We start from the raw sequence: 10,610 nt of genomic DNA on the forward strand, positions 1-10,610 counted from the left end.
AGAAACACAGGCAGAAAGGTATTTTGCTTCAGCACATAGAGCTTACCTGATCAGTCTCACTTTCTTGAGTTATTACTACAGCAGATTTTCTCTTTTTTTTTTTAAACATTTTTTTTTAATTTTTATTTATTTATTTGGCTGCTCTGGGTCTTAGTTGTAGCATGTGGGATCTAGCTCCCCGACCAGGGATCGAACCTGGGCCCCCTGCACTGGGAGCTCAGAGTCCTAGCCACTGGACCACCAGGGAATTCCCAGATTTTCTCTTCTTTAATGCTTCATTTTCACTTGATTCCAGCAGATTAAGAAAATTGGAGGCTGTTTCCTCCAAAGGCAGGTTTTGCTTGGCAGAATTTCAGGCTATATTTTGGAATACCTTTATATGTTGTTTTCTACAGCACTACAAATACATATGCAACAAATCAATATCTAAGTGGGCCATTTCAGTTTATTATATGACCTACCTTGTTCCAAAATCTTCTAAAGACTGAATTAAAATTATACTTAGACATACTGTCAAAACAGTGTCATTTATGTTACACTTTGAATATAAATGAATATTTGAATACAATTAATGGTATTTCTGTTAGACTCTACTTCACTACCAGTATTCTGAAGCTTACTGGGGAAAATTACAAATTATTAACAGATAAACAGCAAAGAAAGCTTTTCCTTTTCTTGCAAAAGGCTGAGTTGAACTTCTCACTCACAGTGATAATTAACACTATATTAGTTTCACATTATACATATTTGTTTAGTAAATATCCTTTGAATTGAGTCTGAACTTCATTACTATGCTACCTTTGACCCTCATTATCTCAAAGAACCAAGTTTAATTTTCTTACTTGTCTTATTAGTACTGTCAAACTACATAAGAGTATTAAAACTGAGTACTCTTTGGCATTAAAGCATTATCCACCATTCTCAAATGTTTGTTTACAAAGCTTTTTAAGACTAGACACTAAAGATGTATCAAAAAAGTTAGCATTATTACCTCAAAATATACTATAATTAAACTTAAATAGCCTTTTTAATTGCTGACAATTAAAAAGATAATAATAAGTTCCTTTATTAGAAATACCTAATTTTCAAGTGAGTGTTTTATTTTCCCAGAAACAGGTAATTGTTAGGCCATTTCTCTGCCCTCTGCTACATCAAGTAGATGTACCTCTAGGAGATGGAGACAGTAATTTTAAAAATATGCTTCCTGAATACAAGGGAAAATTATTCTGTCTCAATTTGTGAAAGTCATTTTGTTCTCCCTTAGCATAGCTGTTGTTGTTTAAGTCATGTCCGACTCTTTGTGACCCCATGGACTGCAGCATGCCAGCCTTCCTTGTCCTCCACGATCTCCAGGAATGTGATCAATCTCATGTCCATTGAGTCAGTGATGCCATCCAGTCATCTCATCCTGTCATCCCCTTCTCTTCTTGCCCTCAATCTTTCCCAGCATCAGGGTCTTTTCCATGTGTCGGCTCTTCACATCAGGTGCCTAAGTATTGGAGCTTCAGCTCCAATTGGAATTCATATGCCAATGAATATTCAGGACTGATTTCTTTTAGATTGACTAGCTTGATCTCCTTGCAGTCTAAGGGACTCTCAAGAGTCTTCTCCAGCACAACAATTCAAAAGCATCAGTTCTTTGGCACTCAGCCTTCTTTGGGCAAAGTGATGTCTCTGCTTTTTGATACACTGTCTAGGTTGGTCAGAGCTTTTCTTCCAAGAAGCAAGCATCTTTTAATTTCATAGCTGCAGTCCCCCTTTGATCCCTCTCATTTGTGAGGTCAGGATTTATGATTTAGTACACAGAAGTCAGTAGCCAAAAAATTTACTTAACTGACACCATGAGTTGTGTGCTGTGTTGCATCACAGGTTCTGGCTAACTTCATTCTCACATCAAAAGTACAGGAGTTAGGAGCAGGAGTTCTTAGCTTTTTTGGTGCCACAAATTAAATTCTAAATTTTACATAGAGGTCAATGAAAAGTTTTTCCCCAACCAAGTTCATAGCCTCCTTGAATTCCATCCAACATGGAGTATCAACCTGCATATCTCAGGTTAAAACCTCTGATTGGGGAATAGAAGAGAAAGTTAATAAAGTAAAAAGCTTTGGCTCTCAAAAGCTCAATACGAAAAAAAAAAAAAAAAAAAAAAAGCTCAATACGACAATTTACAAAAGCTCTGTTATTATCCAAAACAATACACTAAAACAGTGTCATCAGGTCTTCATTCATTTAATAATCTTCAGAAGATTTATATAAGAAGAGCAAAATCAGAGGGAAGAACTATTTTTCAATGAATGATCAAATATGAAGCTTATACTGCCTATATATTTTGAGGAATTTCTCCTTTATATGATGGCTAAATCACTGTAATCAAATCAGATTCAATGTTATGAGTAGTTGTAATCAGCAATAGGGCAGTGTGGACAACCAGAGGGGCTAGATCCCACTGTTTCTGCATAAATGGTCAGTAGCACTCTTCAGTGACTCAGCCCATGCAACCAATAACACTTGTGGATGTGAACTCATATAGTTAATTGTGCATAATGTACCCCTAGAAGAGAAATCACCATTTCAATAGGATTCTAACTGCTCTTTTAATCACTTCTCTGTAAGACACCACAGCTCACAAGTCACCTATTCTAGTCTTTCTGCCATAAATCCATTATGAAATAGATCCTACAACCAAAAAGAAAGAGGGGAAGCAGAAGGGGAAGAGGCATAAGAAGAGGAGAAGGAGGAGGAGGAGAAGAAATTACAGAGGGAAAAAGAATGGAGAAAAATTTGTCAGGGCAAATTAAAAGATGAATAACATACAACTTAAAAGGTCATGGTACTAATCTAATAATGACAACAGCCTAAACTAGGGGTGGGGTGGGATGGGAAAAAGTGGACGTAAGAGATAACCAAGGGAAGAAGGGGTTGGCACTTAAATGCATTTGGTAGGGAAGGAACCCACTAGAGAAGTATTAAAATGACTCAGATTTTAAGCCTGGCTACCTGGAGTAATCAATCCCTGTCCTCAAGGAATTTAAAACTGTAATCTGGTTACAGCTAGAGGTTTAGATTTGGTAGTAAGTGATTCTACCAGAAATTCCTTCAAACCTATGGTAACAGATAAGCTCTGCAAGAAAGAACAAAGACCAAAAGAATCCCTGCCAATTTAATAAAAGAAATTCTAAATGTTCCTAATACTAAAAGCCATTTGAAACATTAAGGACAAGTGCTAAAAAACATTCTAATATGTACTGGCTTTCAAAGAGAATGTATCTTGGTACATTTAAATACATTTCTCCAAAAAGACAGTGTTGCAATCATATATGATATATGATATGATATTGTGCTTCCCTCGTAGCTCAGTCGGTAAAGAATCTCCCTGCTAATACAGGAGACCTGGGTTCAAGTCCTGGGTCGGGAAGATCCCCCGAAGAAGGAAATGGCAACCCACTCCAGTACTCTTGCCTGGAAAATCCATGGATGGAGGACCCTAGTAGGCTACAGTCCACGGGGTCACAAAAAGTCGGACATGACTGAGCGACTTCACTCTCACTCATGATATTATATTAAGCACATAAATTTTTAACTTGCCCTTCCTATTCAAACTAACTCTTTTTTGTAGAGGTATTCTAGCTACTCAGTTAAGACAAAGGGACTTCCCTGTGGTCCAGTGGTTAAGAATCTACCTTGCAATGCAGGGGACATGGATTTGATCCCTGGTCAGAGAATAAAGATCCTACATGCCTCAGAGCAACTGAGCCTGCATGCCACAACTAGAAAGCCCAAGTGCCACAACTAAGACTCAACACAGCCAAATAAATAAATAAATATATATTTTTTTAATTAAGAAGTAATGTTAGAATTAAACTGCCATTTGCAAACCAATGAAATAACAGAACTAGGCCATCAAGATAGCAGTATGAAGGACAAACATCATATGCCCCCCAATGGAAATACACACCATCACCTATGAATTATATTTGCCCTTTCCACCGCACCATACCTCCTCTCAGAAATCAAACCTCAATCTAGCTACCAGTTTACAGAAAATACAATAGAATATGTTAAACTAGGACATGTTAAATCTATACCAGCGGGACACATTCAACAAAATCCAGAATGAGGGAAACTGCATAAAAATGACATGGTACCTTCAACAAATAACTTAAGAGGAACATAAGAAAAAAGGGAGGACATACCAACAAAAAGTAATGTGTGAACAAAAAAAAGTAATGTGTGACCTTATTTGGATCTCAAATCAAACTGATCAATTATTTTGAAACAGTTAAGGAAAATGTGAATACTGCTTGGTTATTTGGTGATGTTAATATTTAAAGGCAGAACAATGGTTATGGTTGTTTCTTTAAAGCATCGTCTTGGTTTTTTTTTTTAAGGAAGAGTTACTTTAAATGTTTTTTAATTTATTTTTTGTTGTGCTGAGTCTTCAATGCTCCACGGTTTTCTCTAGTTGTGGCAAGCAGAGGCTACTGTCTAGTTGGGTGCTCGGGCTTCTCATTGTGGGGGCTTCTCTTGTTGCAGAGCACCTGGTCTAGAGCCTAACTGCTTCAGTAGTTGCGGCTCCCAGACTCTAGAGCACAGGCTCAACAGTTGTGGTACAAGAACTTAACTGCTCTGTGGCACGTGGGATCTTCCGAGATCAGGGATCAAACCTGTGTCTCCTGCATTGGCAGGCAAATTCATCACGGAGCCACCAGGGAAGCCCAAGAGTTATATCTTCTAGGGATATACTTAAATATTTACATATTATTATACTGAAATATTTACTGTATCTGTTTTGCTTCACAATAATCTAAAAAGGGGCAGAGAGAAGTAGGTAGGAGTACAGATGAAACATTAATGGCTGTTTGAAACTTCAATTGGGTTTTGAAAGTTGCCATAATAAACTGTATAGAAGGGGAAAAAATCACTATCAATAACTGCAAAAAGACATTTCCAATCTTTACAAGCTGAACAGCCCTGGGCTAGTCACATAACCTCTTAATGTCCACATTGGGTAGATGGAGAAAAAAAAACCTCTTATTTGTTCAAGCTAGAAACCTGGGAAATATTTTTAACTTCTCTGGCTTTCCTAGTCTCCGACATATGGTCTATCATTGAATCCTGTCTGTTTCCCTCTCTCTTCCATCTTCCCCCTACTGTCCATCTTGTCCATCACTGTGATCTCACAAAATTCCAAAAGCCTCCAACCTGTTCTCCACTTTGTAATCAGAGTGTTATTTCTAAAATTCAATCTGATCGTGCCATTCCCAACCCCATTTATAACCACTGAACTTGATTCATTTAGCTTCAAGAGCACTTCCTTAAATCTTTTTACTTAGTCCCTTTTCTACTCCTTAAAATGACTAATTAAGGCCTTTCATTATCTGATATTGCCCATCTCTCCAACTCCTATCTTTCCATGTTCTCTGTGCTCTATTTTTATGCTTTAGCATTTTAAGTTTTTCTAATGTACCCTGTATTCTGACTGCAGCTTCAGTACTCAGATCTGGAATGCTCTTTTCACTATTACTCTCTGGCTTTAGCTAACTCCTATTCATCCTTCAAGTCTCAAGTTAAACAGCATTTCCTCAGAGAGGACTACCTTTGCTTCTATACTAAGCTGGGAGTTGTCTCACACCTACATAATACAGTATTTGTTCCCATAGGAACCTCTACTTCCTCTATTACGTGCTCAATAATTGTTTATAAAGAGTACATGTTCTGGTATTTATGTCAATATATATTATGTTTTCCAGTTAGACTATAAACTCCAGGAATGATAGGGCTAGAACTCATTTCCCCAACAGGGATCAAACCTGGGCCTCCTGTATTGGGAGTACAGTCTTTTTTTTTCTTTTTAACTTTTATTTATTTGGCTGCACCAGGTCTTAGTTGTGGCATGATAACTCATAGTTGCAGAATGTGGGATCTAGTTCCCTGACCAAGGATTGAACCGGGGCCCCCTGCATTGGGAGCATGGAGTCTTAACTACTGGACCACCAGGGAAGTTCCAGGGCTAGAACTTGTTCTTGCTGAATCCTAGGTGTCTCTGAATCCTAGTGGCTGGTAGCCAACAAATCAGGTCCCATCTTCCTAATCCTCTTCTCTAACAAAATGCCATGTAGACATCTGCAGGGACCTAAATCCTTCATAGGAAGGCATATTATGAAGTGGATGGAAAACACAGTGAGAATGAAGGTATAAGTTGGGAAGTTACTAATTATTCAAAATAACCTTTTTGGCATAAGATAATTCATATCTAGGGCTTCCCTGGTAGCTCAGATGGTAAAGAATCTGCCTGAAATGCAGAAGACTGGGGTCTAATCCCTGGGTCGAGAAGGTCCCCTGGAGAATTCCACAGAGATGACTGGTGGGCTACAGTCCATGGGGTTGCAAAGAGTCAGACACGACTGAGTGATTCTCTCTCACACACACACACATTTCATACCTATATTTATAATTTTTAAAGAAAGTTCAGGAGTGCTGAACTCATTAAATGGGAGTCAAAAGTTACATAATTCTCACCTAACCATTAAAGTTTTCAGAACTAAGATCAGAAGTCACTTAACCTCCCTAACAGTTTCCTAATCTATAAAATAAGGAAAACTGACTAGCTGGTCAGTAAGATCTTTTCTGGAGTTATATGAATTAACATTTAAAAGGCCAAAAGATACGTAAACTACTTAAACACTGATCAGTTGGTTCATCCTATGGTAACATGAATCTTTTTCCTTTTTAATCTGTTTAGGTATGTTATAGCCTATTATGTCAAGCTTACAACTAAACCTTTAAACCTATTCAGCTATAAAAATTTCCCCAGACCATTAACTTGCATTTTTAACAAGGGTCAATGCAGTCCAATGAAAGAACAGCATCCAATCCTGAATTAATTACTAAAGTTCAACTTGTGTTTAAATAATACCCAATACCTGTTTTAAGGGCTAAATGTCTTAAACTATATATTTTCTCTATGGCAACCTGAAGGCAAAATTGTACCCTAAGGCATAAAACTTGGTCTTAAGGATATTTTTATTGCCTAACTAAAAAACTACACTAAAATACATATTCTCTGCATCACCTCACTGGGCTGGTAACAGCCATCAAAATTGCTTATTAATGGCTAATTCCTACTTACGCTCTAAAAAACTCACAATTCAGAGTTCACTGTGTCATATTCCCCTAGTAACTATACCCACATTTATCAGGGCACTGAGGTGTCCACATTTTATTTCAAAACCAGAATAATTTTTGGAAAAACAAGTTTCAAAACTAGTTATGACAGAGCAGATGCCAAGTATAGCACACTAGGAATATGACTCAAGTAGTACTTTTTTAGGGGTTAAGATTAATTACAAACTAATTTTGGCAACTGCCTGTCGCATTTGAGTCGTGACAAAGAAATGAAATGTTAAAACGCACGTGGGGACAAAGTATGTATCTGGAACAAAAAGCGAGCATCATACCAAGTGTAACGCTATGCTTCAGACTCTCCTCAGGGCCGCCTTAAAGTCCCAGGGCGAGGGCGCTGCGGCGGACGTTCCGCAGCCACAGGTTGAATGACAAAGAGTTCCCGTCAGCACCACTCCGGGAGTCTGCCAGTTGCAATGTTCCCTCGGCAAAGTCCCCTCAAACCCTGCAGTCAAGTCTTGGCTACGGGGACTGCAGCTCCCCAGAGCCACTGCCGCAAGTCACCAGGTGGGACAAGGATTGGCTGGCCGAAGAGGTTGGGGCGGGCGTGCCACGAGTCCAAAATAACTCCCGCCCTGAATCCCTACCCTCGGAGAACGCGGCCAGCAGCTTGAAGGCACCACGTGAGTCAACCTCACGTCGTCCCTTGCCTAGATCAAAAGCATCTCCTCAAGAGTCTACTTAAGACTAGAGGGGAAGCGACTTTCCCAAGGTCACCGGCACCACGACCCAACTCCTCGGCCAGGCCGGTGGCCCGCACCTGACAACGGGGCCACAGCTCTGCTGAGAGGCGCTGTCCCCAGCGCTTCAAGGTCTCCTTCAGCAACACTGCGCTCCGAGGCCACGTGGCTGCTGCGGTCCTAAGCCCCCGCCCGGCCGTCGCCCCTCCCTCGGAGACCAAGCCCTCCACTCCCCCACGCCTCCCTCCAAACACGCGGAGGAAGCAAGGGCACCGCAGGGTCCCCGCCAAGCACGCAACCGGCCGTTACCAACTAACCGTTATGCGCGGCTCGCGGCGCCTAGCGTGAGCGTGACGCGGCGGCGCGGCTGGAGTTTTCGCTGGGCCCACGGTCCAGGTCGCGTCCTTTGCCGGCTGCCTAGTTCGCTCGTCCGGGCACCCACGCGCCCGGCTAGTCACGTAGCAGCGCGCCAGCACTTTGTCGGGCCCGGCCCGCGAGGCTGCCTTATAACCCGGGGCCGGAGCATGCGCACAGGGGTGGAGTTGGCCCTCACGGCCACCGCCCCCTCCCCCCTACACTTACACCCGAACCGCGACTCGCGCCTCCACAGCTCTCAGGCGCGCGCCCGCTCACTCGCTTTCTCTCGCTCGCGCGCGCTGCCGCCCCCCTCCCCGCCACGTGACCCGCGGCCCGGCAAGACCCGCGCGCGGCTCCCCCGCTATGCGGCAGGGACCTTGTAGCCGCGCTCCTCTGCGGAGTCTCCCCTTCGGCCCGCCGTCGGAGGACCTCGGGGTGATCTACTCGCATCTGGGACACCAACGTCGATCTCACCCTTAGTCTCTGGTGGAGAAAAGCGGAAAACCGCCAAGGATGGATTGGGCGAGCTGCCTGGGGCCTGACTCAGGTGTGGGGGGCGACGGTGCGCGGAGAAGCTGGGAAATGACTGGAAGTGAGGGACTGGGCGGGGTTTGAATGGATGCGGGTGCATCTCGGACCCGGGAAGAGGCCGAAAGCCGGCACTTTAGAGCGCGGGCTGCGGCCTCGCTACTTGAGATCAGTGACCTCGGGGAAGTCACTCAAATCCTCAGGGCCTGCTTCCTGCTCTCTGAAATGGAAACAGTAATACAGGCCACCTCATAAGGGCTTTTGGTGATTTTGATGAGAGAATTTATGGAACTTTTTTACATTTGATGAATGGTGGGTATGGACACAGAAGTCGGGAGAAAGAGCTGGTCAGACGGTGGCGACACTGGTCCCAAGAGAGGATCTGTGTGTCAGAAAGATGAAGAAATGAGACTGCAGAGAGGCCAAATCTTTATGGACGCTGAGGGTTTGTGACAAAATATAATTATAGCTAACGGTTCTGAGGGGCCGATTATATGCTTAGCAGTTCACCTGAACTATCCTCAGGACCCTATGATGTTGAAGTGATCAATCTGAAGAAACATGGAGTGCCTCTGATGTCCGAGACTTTTGAGAAGTACCGAGAATGTATGGGTCAAGGCGCCTGACTTCAAGATTTAGGGGGGAGGTCGAGTCAGATGGAGACAAACCAACAGTGACCAGCACTGGAAGCCTGCGCTCCTCTCCTCCCCTGACCCCTCGCTTACTTAATTCTCTTTACAATCCCGAGTGGTCAGCTTTTTGTTTTGCAAATGAAGAACCTAGATTGTAATGGAATGGGCCCTGAGGGATAAGATTCTGAAAGTTTCCAAATACTTTCTCCCTCTCACCCACTCCGCCTCTGTTTCATGCAAGGAAAAGTTTTCAGTAACAGTTCACCACGTTAGAAAACAGCATGGAATCTAAAGCCAAGTGCCACTTATGAGCAATAATTGTTTTTTTTACCTTTGATAAGTACAGAGAAGGAAGGCTCTTCAGGTCCTTCAGTTGGTCAGGACTTCAGCAGCACTTCAGGACTGTGACGGGTATAATAAGCAGCATTCAGGGTAGATGGTAGGAGAGTTAGGAAGACAGACTAGGACTGGTTCAGATATGAACTGTCAGGACCTGAACAGTGGAATGTAGGAGGAGCATAGTGTGGTAGATTCACAATATGGACCCAGGATCAGATCTGAATTCCAGCTTGAATACTTGGCACTTACCACGTCTTTGTCCTTAGGTAAAATCATAACCCCCACCACCCCACCACCCCCACTCTGAGCCTCATTCATTCTCTGCTTTGTAAAACAGGGACAGTACCTTCCTCATAAGGTTGTTATAATAATAAAATTAATATTTACTTTAGTGTCTGGCATATAGTAAGAACTACATAAATGTATAGCTAGGGGAAACTGTGAAATTGAATGCTGAAGATTAACTCTAAAGGTCCCTCACTTGGTCCTAACAATGTAGTCACAGGATCATACTTAGTGATAGATTGTACTTTTGTATTCCTTTTCTTGAAGATGTCCACCAAAAATATATATACCACAAGCCCCATAAAATCTGGATCTGCCCCTAGTAGGCTTTCTAATGTTGTGAAAAGAATACAGGCTTTGGAATCAAAAGACTTGTTCCCAAAACTTATCCCTGTTACTTTGGGCAATTAATTCACTGACCTATTCTGGGCCTGTTTTTTTTAACCAGGTAATTTGAAGATGGTATCCATCAATCTGAATTGTTGTGATAGTCAGGTAAGATAGTATTTGCAAAAGTGATTGGTGGAACTTGGAAAGCACCCTATAAATGTTTATGAATTAATATTATAATTTTTCCACAAAGTTTATAAGAGGCAAAGATAAAAAG

General features: G+C 42.1%; 1 protein-coding gene across 2 annotated transcripts in view; it reads right to left on the reverse strand.

Moving 5' to 3' along the window:
• The window catches only part of SLC16A1 (solute carrier family 16 member 1), a 32,428-nt gene extending 23,793 nt beyond the window's left edge, over window positions 1-8,635 (reverse strand). Inside the window, exon 1 of one of the 2 annotated variants that reach the window (XM_069601217.1) lies at window positions 8,180-8,635. The gene's annotated coding sequence lies outside the window, so the exon portion shown is untranslated. Of the gene's footprint in view, window positions 1-7,457; window positions 8,007-8,179 lie in introns of those variants that run through there. The other variant, XM_069601218.1, reaches the window with a different exon arrangement.
• Between the last annotated feature and the right edge of the window lie 1,975 nt (window positions 8,636-10,610).

Source organism: Ovis canadensis, chromosome 1 (assembly GCF_042477335.2).
Source record: "Ovis canadensis isolate MfBH-ARS-UI-01 breed Bighorn chromosome 1, ARS-UI_OviCan_v2, whole genome shotgun sequence".
Taxonomy (NCBI): Eukaryota; Metazoa; Chordata; class Mammalia; order Artiodactyla; family Bovidae; genus Ovis; species Ovis canadensis.